We start from the raw sequence: 23,594 nt of genomic DNA, 5'->3' as shown, positions 1-23,594 counted from the left end.
CATTCCTGAGTTGCGGAATGAACACGTGTCTGTTCCTGGCTTAGATTTCAGGTCATGTGTAATTACTAGGGGGTTGTTACTCTGTGGTTCCTCGTTAACTGTCAGGTAGGTGGCACAGTTCCAATGTAATACATGGAAGTGTTGCGTAGGCCCCTGGAGGAAAGGGATGGTGGCTGGAGTATTTGCATGAGCAGAAGACATGGCCTTAAAGTGGGACATGTTGGGATACTGCTCTGAACCAGAATGGTTTGGAAATTATCCCATTTTAGGAAACTGAAAGAAGAGACAACCCAGAGGGGAGGGAAATGAGGGAGAGGAGAACCAGAGACTACAGGCTGAAATTTTATGTTTTAAACCATGTATTATATTTAATTATCTCTCTTCCTGTTGACAACGGACCTGGAGGTGCTTTGGAAGCAAAGGGAAACCAATGGCAACCCCTCTGCAGGGCTGCCGTGGTGTGAAGCCATTCTCACGGCCAGCAGTGCTGTTGTGGAGGCACTGCAGCCACCAGGTCAGTGGGACAGGGTGGATATGCAAGACACGGTGGTCCTTGCGTTGCTGTGAGTTAAGTGCTGAGCTCCATCCTTTGGAAGCCCTGTTGGCCAGAGTGGCACTTTCCTTACAGTTTGCATTGTGCCTGAACACTTTTGCACACACTATGCGCTGTGAAAACCTTCCCTTTCTTCTTCTGCCCCGCCAAGAATCCCACACCCGTGTTCTCGGGGCATCCTTTGGTTTCGTTGGGACCCCTCAAGCTGAGTTAAGAGGTGCCTCTTGGTTTTTTCATGGTCTTTCTGAAGCCTCTTACCTGTGCTTGCCCACAAGTTGTGCCAATCCAAGGCTGCTCCGTTTCGTTGGGGTTAAAGTAGTTTCTCTTGGAAAGGTCGTTGCATCATTACCAGGAACCTCAGCAGTGCATTCAGCTGGGGGAAGGTGAGGGGAAAAGTGATGCTCAGAGTTTCTTTTGGGACCAAAACAAAGTCACTTTACATGGATAGGTTGGTAGGGAGTTTTTTGCAAGTGGGTGGCTCAGGAACAGTTGGGTTTGGGCTCCATCTCCAGGGCTGGGACACCATGGCTGGCATTGTGCCTCTAACCCTCCCGTGCATCTCCAGCCCAAACCCTGTGTGGGTTTTCTGCTGGTGCCGTGTCTATGGTTTGAAACCCCCATTTTCCCTGTGTTATATCAAGAGCCTGTTAAGGATATTTACATGGCAACTTCATTTCTATGTGGCCTTTGAGAGGTTGAACACTGGCTTGCTTGGGGTGAAGGGAGAATCACAGCCTTTTTGTCTCCTCTTTGCTTGTCTAGAGGCAGCACCCAGGGGAGACCCAGGACTGTTGGGGCCTTAGGGAAGATGTGGATGCAGACAGGAACTAAACCCATCCTTTTGCTAGTGCTCAGGACCAACACATAGGTCTTCGTATGGGATTGAGGTGTGGAGAAAGGCTCTGCACAATTTTTCCTGCCATTTTTCACCTTTCAGAAGGGGAGAACATTTTCCTTGGAGGGAACCGAGGCTTCCAGCCACGCTACATCCTTTCTTTCCCATTTGATCCATTTGTTACCTCCTGCACTTTTTCCCTCTCTGCTTGTGCTCCCAAACTCCTTTTGGCTCTGGATTTCTTTGTGCAAAGTGAACCCAGTGATGCCCTTGACTTCCATACAGAGAAATCTTTGAGTGCAAAAAGGCTGCAAACTGTGCAGGTTTGCCCCTGGCATGTTGCTAAATGAGATGTCTTTTGTCAGAGCAAGAAGTGTCGGCAGGTCCCCGGTCAGACTTGGTGGCATGGTTTTTGTAGTGACCATGGAATGGAAATGATGTTGCATGAGGTAAAAGTCAACATTGCTCCAACCAGCTGCTCCCTGCAAATCTTATCCAAGTCAGAGATAACACAGATTTATTACCTTATTTGTTTGCAGTTGCTCTTGGAGGCCTGCTGGAAATCTGGCTCAGGGTGTGATATAAAGGCAGAACGTCAGGTGAGGATGAGGTCACGCAGTATTAAAGATGAGATCTTTACTATAGGAGACAAAGTCAACAGGACTTCGAGGCACAATTGCTGCGGGATATAATTTTCCTCTTGTCCTGATTTTGAAGCCCCATTGGCTCTATTTTGAATATCCATTTCCTAGTTCTTCCTGCAAGATCCTTTTTTCCTTCCAGATGATGTTAGACCCTTGAGAGCAGCTACTGACAGTGTGTCCTCTGAGTTTTCCACAGGCTGAAATCCCAGCAGTCTTACCTCCTTTAGGGACTGCATGGGAAGAATTGTGTTTTCCCTCTTCGAATTAATACACCAGAGTTTATAAAGATCCTTTGACTTGTAGCTCTAAAAGGATTTCTCCCACAATCACTGATCACAGAAAACCAGTTTTATATAAAGGCAGCACAGATTGTCTCTTGCTGCTACAAATTCCACATAGAATTTTTTTTGCAAGGTGTAAGAAAGAACCCACCTTTTCTGTGTCATCATTTCAAAGAACTTCTGACACACGCCTCCATCCACAGCCATGCCATAAATCATCACTTCTCATTCACCCAGGCAAAAAGACCTGAATTCTTGGTTTAACCTACACCAGAATTAACTCTAAATCATGCTCCCTATTTCTATGAAATGATTTGTGCCTGCATAAACTTTAATAGAGCCTTCTCATTGCTTATTGACATAAATAATTCCATTCCTGCCGTAAATCGTAGCCAAATACTCCCTGCAAAGTCTTCACTCTCAGTCACTTAGTTCCCCCGTGCCTCTATCACACACTCCTCATGGTGATTTCCCACAAGAAGTCTTAACCAGTAGATTAAAGGAAAATAAACCAGTTCTGTTTTGCTAATAAGGCAGTCCCAATGATAAAGACCTTCTAAAGGATGAACAGGCAAACTTTGTCCCTCTGTGGAGCCTCTCTCAGCCTGGTCTTTGCTCCTCTGTTCCTCCCAAGTTTGTTCCTGTAGTTTTTGGAGGACAGAAACAAGTTTTAGTCAATGGCGAGTGTAGAAAGGAGAGACCAAAGGGAACTGAAGAAAGAAGTTAAAGCCAAATTTCCAGCAGGCCAACTTGAACTGCCCTGGGGATGCGTGTGCCCGTGCATGGTTGTGTGCACAGACCCTGGTTTGAGGTCCGTCTGTGCTGGATGTGAAGCCATGGCCTGGGAGCAGCACCTGGGATCTGGCCTCCAGGAAACTTTTGGGCTTATGTTTCTCAGAATCTGGGTCTAGGCGTGGAGAGAAACACTGCAAATGGCCCCACCTGCGGGATGGAGCATCCCTGAGGCTGGGACCTGGCTTTGGATGCTTCAGGTACAAGTTGTGGGTTCAGGTTGTCTGAGGAGTTCATGTCTCCAAACAGGAGATGCTGCAGTCTGTGTGCAGGTGGCCTTTCATATGTGACCCCAAGACACAGGAGCAGAGCACTAGCCATAAGTCAATTTCCCAATATTTGGGAAGGGACTTTAATGTTACTCAAGTGCAGATTTTGTATGTGCATTTCCTTGTTGACTCATTTTCTTATTAATAAATTTTAAAACACGAATGCCAAGGAACTCACTGGAAACAACCCTCTTGTCCAGCTCTGAAAGCCATTCTGTTTCTTTAGACAGACTATGGGATACATCAGATAGATCAAATGCTGCTTACTAGATTCAAACAAATTCTGCAGGGTCATTGCTATTTACAGGTCAATGGGTATATTTTTACTTTTTTAATTGGTTTTTAAGATTTTAAATTATGTGAGTTTTTAGAACAAGTTTGTATGATGTACCTGAGAAGCCAGAGCATCACCTCAGATGCAAACACTCCCCTTCCTAACCCAAGAGAAAAGAAAAACACATTCACTCATTTTCTCTCAAGAGGGAGCTGCTGCAAAGCTCATTTCCCTCAAAACACTATGGTCACAGCAGCATTAGTGCTGAAACCAAAATGTATTAGAAAAGAAACTGAAATTCCTAAGGAATTTGCCAAAGAGTTGTCCCATATAATGACCCTTAACAGTGAGCATGCTATTGAGAATGTTAAAATGCCCAGGAGCAGGATAGGGATTTCTGTTTCTCCATCCATGCTTGTGTGAACCCTCATGTTGAGCCTTCATCTCTTTCTTCCCAGCACGCCTGTGGTCCTCCAACCCATGCCTGCATGCCCATGGTCCTCCGACTCATGCCCGCACACCTGCATCCTCTCATCCACTCTCCATCATGGATGAGCATCTTCTGTTTCCATCAGCTTCCTTCTCATGAACCAGAAACAAGGAAATCAGATACAAAAGCTCCTTCACCTGCAGGTAACATTGAGGCTGGGGTGAGGAGGGCTGTGGCATGGGGGTGAGGGCAGCATCCCCTTCTCAGCCCTATGTGGGTCACTGCTGCTCAGCAGTGGAAAAGCTTTTAGCACACAAACACCCCAACTTCTCTGCATCACAGAGCAAAAAGCTTAGAGCACGGGTGTGGGATTGTTGGGTTTTTAACAATAACAATAGGGTTTTTTTTAAATAATAAGGATAATAATAATGCATAGGAATCTTCTTTAGTATATCTTAGTGTTTGATGCCCCAGTGACACAATACTGCTTGCCTTATATTGCTTGTCTAGAGGGAGAGGAATTACACACGTTTTGATACCGTATTAATCACGCTTCTGATTTAGGTAGCATCAAGGAGCGGCTGCTGCAGAGGGAGCAGCCGAGTCTTTTTTACCATATGAATGTGCTTTCTGGACTCTCTCACTGACTGTACTCTCAATTTTGCCTGCTACTGCATGCAGCCTGAGATGAGTAGACAGCAGTATGCTCCAGCTGTATCTGCACTCCCAGATTGCTGTAGTACCTGATGAGGTAACGTTGCCAAGAGCATCATTTTTGGGAGAGCCCGTCCTCCCATTAACCCATCATGTAGGGTGCTGCGGTGCTTCTGTAGGTAACACTGATATACCAAGTGTCTTTCATGCTGCCACTGATCGCTGCCCCATCCCTCTGATACAGCATGCACAAACTCCACTTCTACTGCTTGTAACTAAAGGGGTAAAAGCAACTACGTTTGTATCTGTGGGTCCTCGAAGTATGCGGGGAGGAAGAAATACGGGTTGTGGTGGCTGTGTATAACAACCTCTTTTACATCCAGATGCATCTGAAGAAGAGCATCCCAGGTACCCCTTTCTGAGGGTTTGGAAGAGCAGGCAGTGCCAAAGATGGATGCCTGGTCTTCGTTTGGAGATCCCATTTCAATCCCCATCTGTGGGACTTGCCATGTATCTGATTTAATTCTCATGGGGTTCTCTTGCCTGCATCCAGCTCTGGTGTGCATGTGTGTTCATGCCTGCAGCCCAGCCCGAGGGGCAGGGGGGAATGTGATTCCCAGACTTCGGAAACCCTTCCTTGGATATGTCACCCACCCTTGTCTACAGCCCTTGGGGGTCTCTGGGACCCTGCAGCTGTGCCATAGCCATTTCTTGTGGAAGCATCTCTTGCTCTCCTTACGGAGAAGCTCTGAGCTACCTTCAAATGTCCATAAGTGTTCTGCCACAGTTCTCCCCGCTGTAACACCAGACTGTCATGAAGCCTTCAGGGTTTGCCTATCGTGCTGGTGTTTGCAGTCTCTTGTATCTCTTCGTGCTGCTGCCATAATCTCATTTGACACTGGTCCCATATCCTCACCTTCCTTGTCCAGACTATATGCAAGTGAAGATGTGATGCCAGAACTCTGCTCTGAGACTTGCTTTTGGCCTGGCATCACGAGGTGTGCCAGAGAGCCTTCATGTTTTGTTAGCATGGCAGTTTTGCTTTTTATTGGCAGTTTTTTGCTTCCTTATTGAGCCACCGTGGCCTCAGCATCCCTGATTTGTTCTGCTGGAGCCTTTCAGAGCAGGACTGGAGTCTATTTACAGCACCCTGTAAGGGTTTGTCCCCTTGGCTTTAGCTGATTGTGATGAAACAGGGATGAGGGTTTAGTTCAGGTTTTCTTGCCAAGCTGAATCTCTCAGAGAAGAGCTCACTGTCTCTAACAGTGTTGATGCTTTTGCTGCCTGCAGCAAGAGCTGCTTTCAAGACCCCAGTCCCCCTCAGCAGTCCACGCATGTGGCTTTGCATTCCAGCCTCCAGTTTGCTAATGGGGAGAAATGGAAAGCAGCAGGTCCACGCTGTGCCATTTCCAAAACTGCCAGTGAACCTGGAAGCATCTTTCCCTCTCCTAATTCCTGTAAATACGACCACAGATGAATTGTTCAAGCAGCATCTGTTTGCCTCGTTCTGAGAAACTTGAGCTAACTGCAAAGCTTTCCAGAACTCAGTGCCAAGCTCAGGCTACATTTCACCTGCAGCTACGCCTATAATTTTAGGGCAGGGTTAATGGTTTCAGGCAGGAGCCATGCCAAAATCGCCAGTTTGGATGCTTCTGGCCCAAAAACCAAGGCTGAATGTCACGCTGACGGTGAAGCCTCCCCTGGAATTTCAGCTCCATTTGACACTAATGGCTGTGGATCTGGGGAGATGGTGTCTCCTTCCTATTCCACACAAGAAAAGGTCAGCAAGCCAAGATGAGAAAATGCCTCCTTATTTTAGCATGCCATGGGCATTAGCAGCATTTCATGGCAGTCCCTTAAACCTCACCAGCACAGTGGCCATGCCCCAGTGCTTCGCAGTGATGCTCGTGAAAGGGGTTTATTACAGATGTGGGTATAGAGGGGATCAGTCCTTTAGCATCTCTGCAGACACCATGTTGCTGAGGACCTGAGGAGAAGTCATCAAAGCTGGGGACAGGCCTTTTCTGTCCTGCCTAGTTATTCACGGTGGTCCAGCATCTTCCATGGGGCTGAAGACACTCCCATGCTCCTGTCAGCAGGCAGGATGGGGACTCTTCTGTGCTGGTTTTTTTTTTCCCACCACTCAAACCCTAACCCTAAAATTTGATATTTCTTCACTTTTTCACACAAAAAAACCCACACACAGAGACTGAGACTTTCAGAAACACTGAGGTAAAACAAGATATAGCTGATAAATGACAGAGATGATGTGATTTTAAACCAAGAGCAGACTTTAAACCTAGTTGCAGTTGCTGCGTGGTATATCAAATGCTTTAGGAGATTCAGTAAATGATTCTTATAACTGTTTTATTCTTTTCTCAGTAATTCGTATAGGTGGGTGCCACTGTTCTTATACAGCGATGCTCCACACACTAAAAGTATATTCCTGTTTCTCCAGTATTATAGACATTGTATTTATGAGATTTATCTTGCTTGGTGTCACTTCGACACACTATCCATGTGTACTGCACACAGATTGCACATTACATGCCAAATGCTGACAGGTATCACTACATGTAATAAGCATTAGGTGCGTTGAACGGACACCTGCCTAGTTTGTGATGTGACTGGAATGACTGGGGAAAGAGAAAACTGAGGATCCTGTTTTGGTAAGGAATACACTGCATTTGGATGCTTCCTTAAACAGCTTTTACCAGGAAGCTAAAATAAGTGAGATTGCCTCTGCAACGTTACTTAAAAAATACCTGAACAAAGCAAACACAGCCAAAAAACCACTTAACAACTACTGTATTTCTATATATTCTTCATTGCTATTCATCTGAACTGTAAATTCTGTACAGGTTGAATGAAGTTCACAGTTTATCTTTGTCATAACCTGCAAGATGAAAGGACAACACAACTTTGGCTGCAGAAGTGTGGGCACATTGTTTGCGTACATGCGTATTGCTGTACATGCATGTGCATACAAATGTGCACACACAGACAAAGCTTTAAAACAGGTAAAGCTGCATCTGAGATGCAGAGGGAGGGGAAAAGTTCTGTTTTGGAGGGTGGGGGAGTGGGTAAATCAAGCCAAAAAACTATTTTATTAATGTATTTCTATCAAAAAGGAAGATTTGCAAAGGGGATTGGTGTGTTAATCACCAGCCCAAGGAGAAGCCCCACTTCTGAAGGCAGCACAGGCCATGCATCAGTGATGCAGTTGCTTTAGATGGTAATTTATTTGGCTTCCTTTCAAACAAACAGAAGAATATAGTGGCCAGTGCCAAAAAGCCCATTCCCAGGACATGTGGCCAAGCAGTTTTCCTATGCCATCGGAGAGCCAAGGGCAAAAGGCCCTGTGGCTCCTCCTCTTACCTTTGCCTACACCGTTAAAAAGCCCCTAGTTAAGCGATATTTTGGAAAAGAGTCATCAAAAGCCCATTTTTGATCTTAGAGTTATGAAAGAAATAACAAAGTTAAATCACTAAATCTCATTTTCCAAGCAGGACAGCCCACACACTCCGACTGCCCCTACACAGAGATTTCGCCAACCTCATCAAATGAATCATCCTCTAGGATGTAATTTTGCCCATATATTCACAGACATAAGATCTGTATTGGGTAGAACACACCCTTCAGTGTTTGATCCAATACAGAAAGGCACGAAGAGCTAACTTTTCCAGTTATATGCTGCTGGATGCCATTGAAAAAAGAGTGATCAGATTTTTGCATTGGCCTGAAATTCATCTCTAGGTCTAAAGTTATCAGCTGGAAGAGCCACTTCAGCTCTAACTATGTTTCTAAGCAAAGGGTACATCCATTGCTGGAGTCTGTTGCCGTTTCCCATGGAGCTGTCATGGTTTATAACAGCATCTGGCTCATTTGGGCTGAACTAGGCTAAAGATGGCTCGTGGGTTTGTCCTGATGGTGAGCTGAGAGGTGAATCTCACCCGGGATGGGCTGTTCATGCTTGGTGTGAGTGCGGGTTCTTCACCCCTCGCTTCCTGCTTGGAAAAACCCAGGGCTCGGCTGAGCGTGGAAGTTTGGTTGTCCTTTAGAAAGCAAAGACAGCTGCTGCTTTGCTTCCTTTCATTTGCTCTGTTGCCTTGGCTTTTTTGCACTTTCGTTTCATCTCCAAAGAATCTCTCATAATGCCTTTGGTACTTCTGTACAATTTTGAAACATTTTGTATGTATTGAATGGAACACACTTGTAAAATAGCAATTGGACTTCTTTTTCTTCTTCTTTTTCCTTTTTTTGGTGAATGTGTAATTTCCTCTGTACATTTCAATCACGACTTTGTGCAATGTACATTTGATCGGGACAGATGCCAAGGGAATGACCTGTAGTTTGCCAAGGGAATAGCTAGAAGCTTTACGACACAGTCACACGTGGTTTTACACTAGCAACGTAGCCCAGACTTTTACACTGAAGAGTTGAGCATGACACAGCGTGTACCTTCACATGGATGACTGTGGCAGCTGCAAAACTGTCTATGTGTGATATTCAAACAACAGCGACGGTTGCAAGCGGAAGGGAAATGGAGGAGAATTAAATAATCACAAGCATTAATTTAAGCCTCAAAGCATCAGAATGGAAAATTTGCATTCAGTAAAAATACCAGAGATTTAACCTTCATGAGATGAAATACACATTTATTTTTCTTTGCACTTCTTCTGTTTGCTTTGTTTCTTTATTTCTGGTCATATCTTGGTGTTTCGGGGACATATTTAGTGGCTGATGAAGAGGAGCGGGATGGAGCCTGACCCTTCCTGACACTAAACCTTCACACTTCCCTTTCTCATTTCTAACATTAGGCACCATTTTCTTCTGGATGTGTAACATCAAGCTCAGAAATCTCTCGTGTCCTCAGTTACAAGGACACTGCCCCTTCAGAGTCCTTTAACAACATTGATTTTCTTAAGGTTAGACATCAGCTGCATCCTGGCAGATAAAGGATGGTTACTGAAGCTCTTCGCCTCCCCATGCCAGCTCCTTATCATTGTGCTTAAAACTGAGGCTGGTATCATTGAAGTGGGCTCAGAGCCAAGGAATGGCACTGGGAAGGGACCTTAATCTGTCCGACGAGTTATCTTGCTTACCAGACACCAGTCCTAAATTAAGAAAGCACATGCTGGATGCTGGAGAGCTCTCCAGGAGTGAAGTGGATGGACTGTTTTCCATAGCAAGGTTGGTGATGAAACAGCAGTTTTGTAAGAGTAAAGGAAAAAGTAAAATCCCTCTCTCCATGCTGATAGCTTTTCTAGAATTATGAAGTACCAGCATGTAGCTGAACCAGTGCCTGGATTTTGAATAGCCTGCCAGTCATTTGGACAAGGCAGTGAAAGAGGCTTGGCAGAATAAAGAGTGTTCTTCAGGAGCAGCAGCCCTCTGGTTGTACCAGATTACTTGGCTCAAAGCTGTCAGCAGCTCCCGTCCTCCCCAAAGCTGTTAAAGAAAGCCAGGTGTGAGCATTTCCCAGTGGATGCAGTGCATTAAGGTGTACTTAAATACATCGTTATATTTTGTCTCATTATATTTCACACCAATGTGATAAGCAGGAAAATTCTCAGCTGGCTAAATCACATTCCCCAGTCATCTGGATGGGCTCATTTGTTAGCGTGTGCTACATCTCATAACACTTCAGCTGCCCAAACATGGATGCTGATGGAGCCAGATTTGGTACCCACTGTGCCTGAGCAGAGCTGAGCTGCCCAGCAGACCTGGAGTCCTTGCTCCCATTCCCCAAGCCAACAGGAAGACTGCACAGTTGGAGGCATTGCTTTTTCTTGGCAGTTTGCCCCCAGTGCCCTGATGATCTGGTCCAGAGGGAAAATCAGGAGGTCCCTCTTTGCAGAGCAGAAATAGGTGCTGGAGCCTTAGAAGAGATTCATATGAATACACATCATCCGGTTCCCTTAGGGTTGCAGTTGTCCTGGCTATCAGGAACTACCTGATCTCACAGCTAAAGCTCGAGGGGCTGTTGTCTGAAGTGTGCAAAACTGCTGGGTGGGCAGCTACCAAAAACTCAGGTCTTCTGGCCTCTTGGCCTTCAAGCTTAAGAGAAAATGATTTTTATTCAGATTCTTTGGGTGGGGATATTTTACCATCAGTGCTTTCTACCGCCCGCCATGGAGCAGAAGGAACACGCTGCTGAGCATCATGCTGGAAACCCTCCTGCTGCTGCAGAGCATCACCTGAATGGGAGCAGACTGACTTGCCACCTCTCCCAGCTGAACTTCTGGGTCCTTCGGAGTCCAGAAAGCCGCCTGCGTGCTTGGTAATCATAGGTAAGCACTGATTGGACAAATACAGTGGAGTTTCTGGGAGTTCCCAGGGAAGCATCACTTGCAAGCAGCCACCTCAGAGCTGCTTTCAATGGGGAAAAGCAGGAGATTGCTTCCAGAATAGAGAGCCCACAACCTCAGCTCAGGTATTTCATTTCTTCTAAATAACGGAAGAACACGGGGAAACGTGGGGTCTTCCTTGGGTTTAGGAGGTCTCTCCTAGGACGTTTCACTCTCGCTGTTTGTAGAGTGAAAGCAGCACTTCTGGCAAAAATAAAGGGATTCGGGGAAGCTCTGGTTTCCTAAATGGGGCAAAACATGAATTCCTGTAAGGAATGGGGTAAGAGAAGAATTTGGTTTTACTCTCTGATGTATTGGTAGTATTGAATACATTCAGGGAGAGGGGACCAGGCAGGGACTCGGGTCTGGAGTTTGCAGACCCTGCAAGGGCAGCTCAGCCCCATCCCTGCGGGCATTTCCCTGGTAAAATAAGCACTTTGGGATTAATCTCCTGTGGAATGGCAGCTGCTGACCAGGGCAGTTCTGCTGTGCCAGGCTGTGCAGCCAGGAGCCTCTCCCCAGTAGAGGGAGTAGGAGCTTTATTTCCAGCGTCCATAGCGCATCACTCGGTTAAGCTGGGATGTTTATCAGTGCAGCGGCAGTAAACTGGTCCTGCCTTCTCCCCCTTGCATCGCATCCCACAGATTACGGAGGCTGTGCTCAATTCGTCTGTATCCAAAGATTTGTGGCACTGTCCTGTGAAAAAAGAATGAAGCTCCCCCAAACCTTCAGTTTTATTTCAGATGGAGGAAAATGTGCGCTATTTTTCCCCATCTTGCATTATTGTTTGCTTTCCTGTGTCGAGCAGTGCTGTTTAGCTAATGGCTATGCAGCTCTTTGAAGATGTATGGCACTTTGTAAGGTCTTAGTATGATTACTCTGTGTTAGGCATAAAAGGCAATGGTGCAATTTATCTTCTACTACAGCGTGAAAGCCTTTGGGACCAGCCAGAGAGCTGATTTGCTCCATCTCTTCTTAATGGAGAGAGGGTTGGGAGAGCGAAGCTGGTCTTTGAAGGAGATGCTATGTGAAGGCTATTGATAGGGTGTTTAATGCAGAAATGGGATGGCTGAGAGAGGAACTGAGGTAGGGTTTGTGCTGGCTGAATCTCAAAACTGCATCTCAGTCGTACCAGGTAAATAAGCCAGGGAGGGGGAAAGAAAAATCAAGACCCTCTCCCATTCCTTTCATTTCCAAGATTTCCAGTAACCAGAAACCTCCTGTTGCAGCTGATGGGATGAAAGCTCAGCCCTGTGCAGTGCAAGGAGAAAACTCCTTTGGAATGTAGGGGAATGGATGGGGCAGGTGCTGAGCTTTATTTGCCACTCTTGCTGTACTGGGAGAGACAGTGAAAGGAAGGAGTGGGCTAAAGAATGAAAGAGAAGCCAACCTTGGCCTGCCATGATAAAATCCTGCTGGGGAGCATCATGTTCTTGCCCTGCTTCCAAGCAGTTAAAATTTGCTTCACAAAGTCTGTTTTCTCCTTCAATCTCCGCAGATATCGATCTGTATAAGAATGGATTTTAGAAAGAGGGGGGAAAACAGCCCCACAACCTTCACATGTATTTAATGGTTGGAGTCACTTGAAAAGTCTCTTTATTGCAGCCTGGCAATTTTCTCTGGCTGCTCTGGAGCTGGAAGGGAGGGCAGGTGATGGAGGCAGGAGGGCAACACAAGCAGAACTTGCCTCTGTAATTAGAAGAATACTTATTCCACAGGGCATACAGTGATTTATTTGTCCTATTCAGCCCTTTGGACAAGAGGTTCAGGTTGCTGGTTTGTCTGAATGTGGTTCTCTGTTGTCTACTGGCCAATGGGTGCATCCCTACTGAGGCCGCTCACATCTGTAAGAGCTGATGAGGTCCTCATTATCCCTGCCTAGACGTGTTCCTCTAATCCACATCCTGCGGGATGCTCAGCATCCTTCTCAGAAGCCACACAACTGGGCTTTACCCAGGGACACTTTCTCCAGTGCCACATGTGGCTTGTGGGACAGCAACGAAGATGCTCACATCCCACTGAAGTAAACGGGGTACCTCCTTGGTAGATAGCAGTACATGAAGAGCATCATGAGACACATGCCTGGACTGGTGATACAGTGGGAGCATCTAACGCAGCCAGAGTCTGCTGAAGGCAACCACAGACTTCTGCTCACATGGTTTTGGTAAAAGTTAAGACTTTCTCTAAAAGGTTTTAAGACATCTTCCTGGTTATGGGCATTGAGTCAAGGTGTAGCCAGAGACATTTCCGGGTATCTCATAGCTGTGGTGGTTAATGAAATTTCTGGAAATTCATGTTCTTGTGAGCCCTTTTCATTTTTGTTCAAGCCTTTATTTGTGCTGAGCAGGAAAAAAAGAGCAATTTCTACAGAGGAAAAAGAGGTTCTGTTCTCTTGCCTTTGGCTAAAGTGTCTGTAGTAATGTTGGCAAAACAGAAGGCAAAACCCCAAGCTTTGTTTTTCACGGACAGGTGGGCAGGCAGCCAGACGGCTTAGGAAGAAAGCTCCAAACTGAGCCGTGACCTCTCCCTCCCAGGCACAGAGATTTTCCCCTTGGCTGGGGATTGTTACAGGAATCTGCTTTCTTTGCAAAGATGTTTTTAAAGCATTTAATGAGTTCCCTGTTCAGGAACCAAAAGCCAACAGAGCAGTATCACAGCCTGCTCTTCGCCTCTGAAAGAGACTATCTCCAGTGTTTCTCCCTCTCAGAGCAGTAAAGGGGGCACAGAAGATAGATAAATACCCTCAATCTATTAGTCCTGCTACCCCCAGCCACCAGCTGTAGGCACAGTCGAGCAAGTTTCCTTGGGGTCTACACAGAAATACTTTGCTGGAGACACTCATTAATTTCCCCATGTAGATGAGGCAGAGAGAAACTCTGATTGCTTCTTCAGATGTTGAGAGCTCCTGGGTTTTGCTCTATGTAGAGCAGCAGATGCAAACCCCTGCCCTCTCTCTGTCATACTACTATTTGCTGAGTGAATTAAAAGCCAGTGCTTATCGTGGGCACACAAAACAAGTGTTATCTCTGTAATGAGATTGTTAAACCACAGCATGAGCTACAATTGCTCATGACAATAAAAGAGAGCATTAGCATAAGTCCATCAAGAGTAGATATTAAAAATAATTGGTTTAGATTTGGAGCTAACATCTGCTTTGGTTATAAGCTTTTGGACACTTTAGTTTTAATTGCATAGTTTGAAGAAACTGTTATCCAGTGCCTCTGGTCTTTCTTCAGTAGAAATTTCTCCTTAAAGAAGAGTTCTGTGAAAGTTTGCCTTTCTGTAAAGGAATGTACAATAACAGCAGTTACAGCTATTATGAGCTGTGATGGTGGCCAAGGTACCAAACTAAAAGGAACAGAAATCGGGTACCATTTTTGAAAGGTCTAAATCCCATCCTCCAGGTCCGAGCATGGTATCTTGGAAGAAAGAAGCATCTTGAATCTCAGTTTCTTTGTGTGCTGGAGATGCTGTTCCACAAGGGGTTGTAGTTCTTAAAGTGATACCCAGGCACCTCCTTTGGGGTCCCAGCCCATGTGCTCAGTGCAGCCACCACACAACATATAGAAAATTCATTATCTCCTGCATGGTGGAGAAGCAGAGGGACAGAGGGAGCTGCTAGAAATGGCCCATGAAGTTTCCTGTTTTAGCAAGTGGATCACATGGACAGAACTTCAATTTAGAGAGCTGGAAATACACACCAGATGGAAGAGACCCATTTATGCCAGAGCAGAACTTGGCAAGTGACAGCTGAAACTGTTGAGATAACACCAGCTTCTGCTTCATTTGGAAGCTGTGTTGAGCTCTCTTTTTAACCTGAAATTCTGTTGCAAAAAAGAAAAAGACAGTAGGAGAGATTTTACAGCACGTGAGGGAGAAGGTTCAGGTCACAAGACCCTTCCTCTTCCAAAGCAATGTGAATCCTGGCCCATCCCCTGTGCTTGTCCTCCTGTTTTTCAAACCTGAGCCTTCCAGCACTGCCAAACATCTCCTCTTCTGCTGCTGCTTTTCAGCATGTCTGTAGCCAGTTCTCAAGTCATCCCCTTACTGTCTGCATAAGCTTGGACCATCCTCTATTGATTTCTGCTGTTGCAGTCCTTCTTTGGGACACCCTGTCCTCCCAGGCTCCCTGCAAAGGTCTCTTATGGGAGGCTGGAGCTCCTCCAGGTCACTGCTCCCATAGAAATGATGAGACCCTTTCCCGCCCACTTTTCCCTTTCTAGCCCGGTGTCTGGAAATAGCAGCCTGCCCACATTTGTACACCTATCTTTCCCTGACATTCAGAGCTGCTAATTTTCAATGCAAACTGTTGCCTTGGTATTTGCATTTGAAATGAGTTTGTGTTTCCTTAACTCTGTTGCCACCCCCTTTGCAGCTATAGAGACTCTGTGTAATTTACAGGAGCATTGGAGACACCAGGTTGTCCCTGGGAGCTTTGCCCGTGTACCACATGTGTGCAGTTCTTGACACACCCTGACATTCAGAGCTGCTAATTTTCAATGCAAACTGTTGCCTTGGTATTTGCATTTGAAATGAGTTTGTGTTTCCTTAACTCTGTTGCCACCCCCTTTGCAGCTATAGAGACTCTGTGTAATTTACAGGAGCATTGGAGACACCAGGTTGTCCCTGGGAGCTTTGCCCGTGTACCACATGTGTGCAGTTCTTGACACACCTCAGGTAAAGGGATGATGATGCCCTTCTGGGTGCTGCCAAGATTCATCCCAACAAGGAAAACTCAGTCCTCATAAACCAGTGGCTGGGGAAAAGGACCATTTCTGGCACGCTCCCTATTCCCCATCTCTTTGCTTACTTCTGGTTTTGTGGCTTGGCTGCTGTAATCAAACCATTCTGTTTTCTCAAAGGGGTGTAAGAACAGCAGGTCAAGCAATTCAGCATGAATTGCTTCTACCAAGCATTATATCCTGCAGTAAGAATAAGATAAAGTGTAGATGACCAAAGAGACATAGTGTCCTTTGCTTGAAAACAGAGCACCATGACAATAAAGCAGAAATAAAAGAACATTGAGGCTTCTTCATATCAGGTTCTTCCAACAATTCTAATCAAATTAGTGATGTCTCGGGGAGGGTGTGTGTTGTGCTACTATCAGCTAATATAAATGGATTTATGCTGAAAACTCTCCTCAGTTTTGGAAGGCTAGGTTAAGTCTAGCTCCAAAACTATGGAGTCACACACAATTCAGTGTGGGAATATCCTGGAATGTGAAGCTGTCAAAGGGACAGCATATTCCCAGATGTATATACACCAGCTACACTCAGTTTATATGTGAAAATAAGGATTTGATTGCACATATCCAACCATGTTTGCGTCTAGTGTGGTGACAGATTTGCAAGATGGGAAGTTAAAGGGTATTTCATCATTCTCTTTTGCAAGGGTGTTTGCTGCAATAACTCATTGTAGCTACCAGGTGCCTCTGTTATTGCAAACCTGTACAGAAACTCATGTAAAAGAAGAAGAAAAACATTGGGGGGAAAAAAAGCAACTTTGGCTTGTGGGTGTTCAGTGCAGATTGGAAGAGAAGTGAAAGGATTTAGTGGCAAGTGTAAGCACATTTCTCATGAAAATGAATCAATTCCAATATACTCTGGGTGAAGAAGGGATTTCATCCCTTGGTAGCTTCTCCTGACGTTGTAATTTATGCAGACCCTGCCTGTGTAACCACTGAAGTGCAGAAATGAGTGTTCTTCCCAAGGAAAACACAGCTCATTTTCCCCATGAGGCACCAGGCAGAGGCACTGAAGCTGGAGGAGACCTCTGGGTGCCTCCTGCTCCAACCTTCCTTCTCAAGCAGGGAGGACTATGATGTTAGACCTAGCTCTGAAGCCAGGCCAAGTTGTTCAGACCCTTTTGCAATGAGGTTTTGAATGTCTCTAGGGCTGGAGGCTTCACAGCCTCCTTGGGCAACATGAGGGCTCTGCAGGGGCAACTCGAGGACTCTGAGCAGGAGAAAGGTAGACACAAAGCTGACTCTCTGACAATAACCCAGTAGTGGTCGTTCTTATCAAAGCAGAGGCAGCACTTGGTTATCTAAACTGCATAGACCCATCCACAAGTGCTAGACTCTTCTTTTTCAGTTTTTCTGCCAAATCATGTAAGCACATAATCAAACTGAATCAAGTTACAGCACAAGAAGTTTAAGCTTGCCAGATGAGCAGAGCAGAAAACCTTAGACATACTTTTATCCCTTTGGACAGTGAAATGTATTTGCTTAAGCTTCTCCTATTAAGTCAGCCTAATGCAATCATACTAGCTGGCACTCTGGACCGGTCCATGCTGATATAGAGGCTCGGGTTATGGAAACAAATCAGGGTTCTCCTCTCAGTCCTTCCCTTTTCCTTTCTATACAACATATGGTAAGGCAAATAATGCAAAAACAAATGCAGTTGTCAGGATCTTGGGAAAAGTCAGTGCTATTCCCTTTTACAGCACTGAATTTGGCAGTAAGAGGTAGTCTGTAGCAGTAAACCTTGGTTTGGGAGCTTTCGTTCAGTGCTTTTTGCACCAACAGAGTCTGATCCAGTATGAGAGCATCTGGATACAAATGATATAATTCAGCCAGACAGCTAAGGGAAGGAGATCCTTTACTGTCCCGAGTACCACAATATGGTGTGATTTCAGGCTCTGATAATGAGCATACAGTCTTTTTGTCACACTGAGAGTGATTGCATTCAAATCCTTTCCCAGCATTGCAGCTGACGGGTCTGTTCTTGATGGGAATCCCAATGAACTGCATCAAAAGCCAGAATTCAGCCACTGTGAATAGAAGAGAAAATCTTTTGACACACAGATAATATCCAGCCCTAAAATACCCAAAAGGCACCAACACAATGAAATTTCCACTCCACAGGTACTGGTTGCCGGGATAGACACAGCATCTGCAGCACCACAGAGCTGGCCAGAAGAGTCCGGAAAGGTCTCACGTGCCTTCCGTCCTGGTTTCTCAGCCTAAAATGCAATGTTGCAACCCCTTCTGTTCACCCAGAATCCTAGACTTCATCTTAAAATTAAAAGAGGAGGTTACCATGTCTGGCTCCATCTATGAGTTTGTCCTTTGTGGGCTTCTTGGGGCTGCAGAGTTGCCTTACAACAGATGAAACACCAAGGATATTTCTTCCAATGCAGTTCAGACATGAGTCCCAGGAGACGTAGGTTTATTCATCCAACTGCTCTGTTCTAAAACTAGTGAAATTCGGAGTGTTCTAACTTCATTAGTAATCACCAGATTATAGCAGCCTTGGCTGGAAAGAGATTCTGGAATTCTCTAATCCAACCTCCTGCTTGAAGCAGGACTGTTGCCAACATTCGATCAAGCCAGACACAGTCTGAAATCCCTGACCTTGTAGATTTTATCCCTGCTCTTCACATTGTCCTATTTTCCCATGTTTTTCTCATTTGGTTAGCACTTTTATTATTCTGCATCCAAGAACTCCCAGCTAACATCATCCACCCCTGTGCAAAAAGATGCAGATACACAATAGATGTGATTTGCCTGAAAACTGAGTAAGAAATAGCACTATATTTTGCAGTTGGAGGCACATGGAGGTACAGATCCGTACATTATAGGGCAGAAGAGACACAAGAAGAAGGAAGGCTGTGACAAATGAGGGACTGAGCTTGTGTCTGAGGATACAGACACAGACACACTGGTGGGTGTGATGGATGGGGAGCGTGCACAGCAAAGCCTCAACTATCCTGATGCCTGCAACTAATTGACTCCTCGGAGTTCCACATGATTGGTGCTGCCCAAGACTCATCTCTTGCAATCTTTTGTCTTCTAGGCTTCCAGCCCAATGTCAGTCCAAGGCAAGAACATCTCACTGGTCTCCTACTTATTTCCACCACAAGAGCATCCTCAGCCCATGCAGTTCTTGCTGGTCTTCACAGTTCTGTCACCTTGCAGCACTTCTTGACTTTCTGCAGTGATTTACGCACCAAGAACACCTCAGAATCAGTGGTTGCAGGACCTGGGCTTGAAATCTATTCTGGGGAAGGAATCCATCTTCATTAACTCTATAAGCAGCCATGTGCATCCAAAGTCCTACGTTGATAATAACTGGTCCCACACTTGATTAAAACAGAGGCACAAGTCCAACACTCATTAAATGCAAGGGCCCAAATCCCATAAATGTTCCTGGTGCCTTAATTACAACAGAAGAGAGAACAGATAGCAGCTAGTCATGTACTTTTTGACAGTTGCTCTGTATTACAAGGGCATAGGGAATACAACCTTATTTGAATGCATTGAGAAACAGCAGCCCTCAGAAGAGCCTGAAGAAAATGTCTACCATATTTTAATGATTTTTTCCATCTAATTTTCCACTTAAGGGAGGAATATCAGTTTATGATCAGCTGAAACTCTGACACTAGCTCCCAGCACTTACTTATCACATATACAATAGCTCTTTCATACAGCTTGCATGGAATTAGCATTCAGGCCCAGCAGCAGTGCAGGCTCCCAAGCCAAGCACCTGTATATGACAGGAAATTAAAATCAGGAGCCAGAAGTGAATGCCAGATCTTGCATACAAGCAACCCAAATCTCCAGAGATACAGTATGGACTGGAGGATTTCAAGCTGCACGAAACATGAATGTAGCCTGATTTCCAGGTCCAAATCTGCGCTTATTAAAGGCATACAGAGCAAGAATAACCCACAAGGTAGGATTTGAGGCTGGGGGCTCTTCTTTGCCACTGATTAATCTTGTTCATCCTCTTCTCTTCTCTTCTCTGTCCTTCAGTTCCGTGTGAGGAAAGAAGCAGTTTTTCTCCATCCACCCTTCAGCTGTGAGATGCTGAGATCTTTTGGGTGGGAGAGGGCAAAGGAAGAAGGCAGAAGAACTGCTTGAATAAGCTGTCCAAATGCAGAGATATCCTCCTTCACCCATTAAAATGCAAGTGTTTGGAAGAGAAAACCTGCCTTCATTGAGAGCTTGGAGAAAGCTGCTGCCTTCTCTGGTTTTGAATGTGCATTAAGTTACCTGAATACAAAGCCTCTATGCTTATCCTTTAAGCCTTGTCTGGTCACACAGAGCCATCTAGCAGAAGTTATCTGTTGCAGACAGGCAGCTCCCAGGCCTTTGTGCCTGTTCCTTCCATTATTTGGAGGGATGGTGATGATATCCCTGGTGAAGCCTCCAGTCACTGATGTCTCCCATCAACAGCAGCTCCTCAAATGGGGCTCTGTTATCGCTGGGCTTCAGCTGCAATCAGTGCCTCTCCATCCCTCACAGACACCAGGCTGCTGCCACCACCTTGCACATCATTCCTTAAACACATGCTAAAATACCCAGAACACTCAGGTTTTTAATTTACAGCCATTTTTACAGTGTCATTGACCATGAAAAAGTACAGATCATCTCCACCTTGTAAATTGGTCCAAGGTAAAGTACTTGCCTTGTTGTGCTCTGCTTTCTCTCCTCTTAGAGGCAGGGACCACGTGGTTGCAGTGGTTTAGTTGGGCACATCCCTCTGGCTTCCACCAAAGTCACAATGGGAAAGAGGATGGGTTGTGCTTATTGCGTCAGGTCATGGCATTTGAGCCCTCACCATTCAAGTTGGCCCAAAGGAAGGCTGTAATTTGCTGGTAGAGGTCAGACTTTCAGATGTCTTTGCTTTTTGTCCCTGCCCATGGAATGGGGGTTGGAACTATAGGATCTTAAGGTCCTTTCCAACCCAACCCATTCTGTGATTCTATGTTCATGGGTTACAGTCACACACTGAGTCAAGAAGTGTTATGTAGCACAGAACCCAAACCGTGCCTCAGAAGAGTGCGGCAGGACCCATCTTAGGGCTGAAAGACGGATGTATTAATCTTCCCCTCACACCTTCCCAAGCAGGGTTGAAATGTTTGCCAGTCCTTGGTTTATGCGAGGTTGATAAGAGTCTGGAAAAACAAGATTATATTCACTGAACACTTCAAAGAGAAGCAGCAACAGTTTCATGCAGCAAAACCAGCGCTGCCTTCCCTGTGCCTGCAGCGGAGCCTGTAGGGAGGGAAAGCGGGATCTGCCTCAACTGAGAGCAGCAAAGGGACTGTCCCCATCCTTGTCCTCATCCCTATCCTTGCCTGGCAGTCCCTGTCATCGCAGCGTTAGCCACTTCCACAGACACGCTGCAATCACTGCAGCCCTTTCTCCTTCAGAAATACTAAATCTGTATTTCACTTCTCTCTGGTGTTTCCTTTTCATTCCAGGTGGCACATGATTAAAGTCCTAATCAGCTATTGGCTTATCAACACCACCCCAAAGTACTGACCAACCCATAACAGCAAAAAGCAAAACAGAAGCAAAAACCCATTCAGTGATTTGGCTTATTTAGTTTATAAGGATTTGCATGGAACAGTTAACTGGGATCCTCGTGATTGGTACTTTGTGAAAGATGCCCCTATTGACACCTAGAAGGAAAAATCCTGATGGGAAGAAGAGTGATAATGTGAGGGGGAAAAAATACCAAAAAGGATTTTGGGTTCATTCTTCCATCTTAAACAAAGAAAACAAAAAGTAATATTCTATTTGCACCCAACTGCTATTCCCACCTCCACAGGCTGAGTCACTCTGACATGCACAATCAAAGGGGCATCAGAACCTCATTTGGCTCCGGCAGAATCTTTCACTCACATCCCCAGGTTGTCAAAAAGCAGCTGGATTTCATCATTGTCACTGGAATGATGCTGATTTGTATCCCTTTGATGGTCTGGCCCTACCTCTGCCAGGCATGACACAGAGAGGGGTTGTGGAAGTTGAGGTGAGTCGAAATGGTGCTCCAAAGAAGATTGGAAGCCAGCTAAGACAGCAAAATACAATGAGAGGCTAATGAGGCATTTAGGGAGGCAGGGGAGAGGGAGCACATTCTATGCAAGAGGAGCTGAATTATCTAGTCAGGTACAAACCTGGTTTGGAGGTGCCTCATTCAGCAGGGGGAAAAAACATCCCATTAAAATAAAACAGAGAAACATACTCAATGCTTGGAGCAAGGAGCACCACTGGATGAGCAGGCCTCCTTCCCCCAAATGTTGCGTTGCAGTTAAATTCAGGAGTGAGTTCTAGAGTCTAATTTGTCCAATTTAGCCAAATTGTCAATCTTGGGCTGGGCTACATTTATAATCACTCATTGCTGCCCCTTTCTGAGTATAAAATCACTCCTGCTACAGTTAGAAATGTATTCCAGGAACTAATCTAAAATTCAGCACAACGTGAGGATTCTCCCCATCTCTCCTCTTGTTGGGCACTGTTAAAAGAGAAAAGGAAAGTAAATCAAATCTCAGGCTACTTTTGAAAGAGAATTCATGTAACTTAGGTCCTTTGGAGCACCAATTGAAGCTCTTTATTAAATGCATCTGACTGGTTTCTCAGGATGCCAGACAAATCAGACCAGGCTCTATAGGTAGAATGAATGTATTCATGTGATATTTTATTCATCATGGCTGGTGATGGATGCAGGAGCTGCAGGGGTGGGAGATGATGCTGCTCAGTTGAGGTCTCTTTGACAGCATCCAGGGGGGCTCAGACTTCTGCACAGCTCCTCCTGGGCAGGCTCTGCCCTCAGCCCTGACCAGGCAGGGTTTATGTTTCGTTTGCTACCAGAACACTCCTATCAATAGGACCCTCAGCTAACCCTTCAGATGGCTGATCCTGGCCTCGTTCCCAGCCTCTGGAACTGCCCGAGCATCCCTAGATCAAAAACTGGTACTAGCCTGTCCCTGGAGGATGTTGTTGGGTCATTTTTGCCAGGAAAGGAGATTTAGGGTTGGAGTTGTAAGATCTTCCGCGTTTTGGGCAGCCTGGGAAGCTGCTTTCCTCACTCTAATCTGCTCATTACATGTGAATATATTTATAATGCTGAATTACTCATAATTAAGAAGTGGCAAAGTGACTTCCCTTACCCTGCCCCATCTCCCTTGGCCCTTTCAAAAGTCAATCTAGTTGTATTTGTGATACTTCAACAGATTTTAATGGGCAGGATGAGACAAGCTCAGGCCACCTTGTAAATAAACTCACTCAACATGTCAATGCTGTGCCAGAAGGAAGGAAGGATCTTCTAGAGGATAAAGTGCCTGAGGTTTCTTAAAAATATTCAGTGTGTTTAAGTGTGTTTAATAACTGCCTGTGAAACCTAAAGGAAGAGATCATGAATCTTTCTTTCACTGGCTAAAAAGCTAATCAAACTGTACAATGAGATGCATTATAGATTTTTTTAGAGGAGAACCACCCAAGGAAAAGTGTATAACCTCAAATATATGTCTAATCAGAGCTGGCTGCTCAGGAGGGCATTATTGCACTCGATGAGAAACTGCAAGATCAGTGCATTTGCCTCTTCTCCAGCAAGACTGACAGTGCCTCTGGTCAATGCTATTAGACTAAGGCTCCTGGAAGCCTTTGAAACGTCTTTCTTCCAGAAAGAAAGGGTATGAGTAGGATCAAAGTTGAATAATGAAAGCTAAAAAGCCTCTCTCTTCCTCTTCCACTTCGTAATTAAGATTAGTGTGTCATCTCCATG

Source organism: Nestor notabilis, unplaced genomic scaffold, assembly GCF_000696875.1.
Source record: "Nestor notabilis isolate BGI_N333 unplaced genomic scaffold, ASM69687v1 scaffold1825, whole genome shotgun sequence".
Lineage (NCBI taxonomy): Eukaryota > Metazoa > Chordata > Aves > Psittaciformes > Psittacidae > Nestor > Nestor notabilis.
This window is presented reverse-complemented; position numbering follows the sequence as displayed.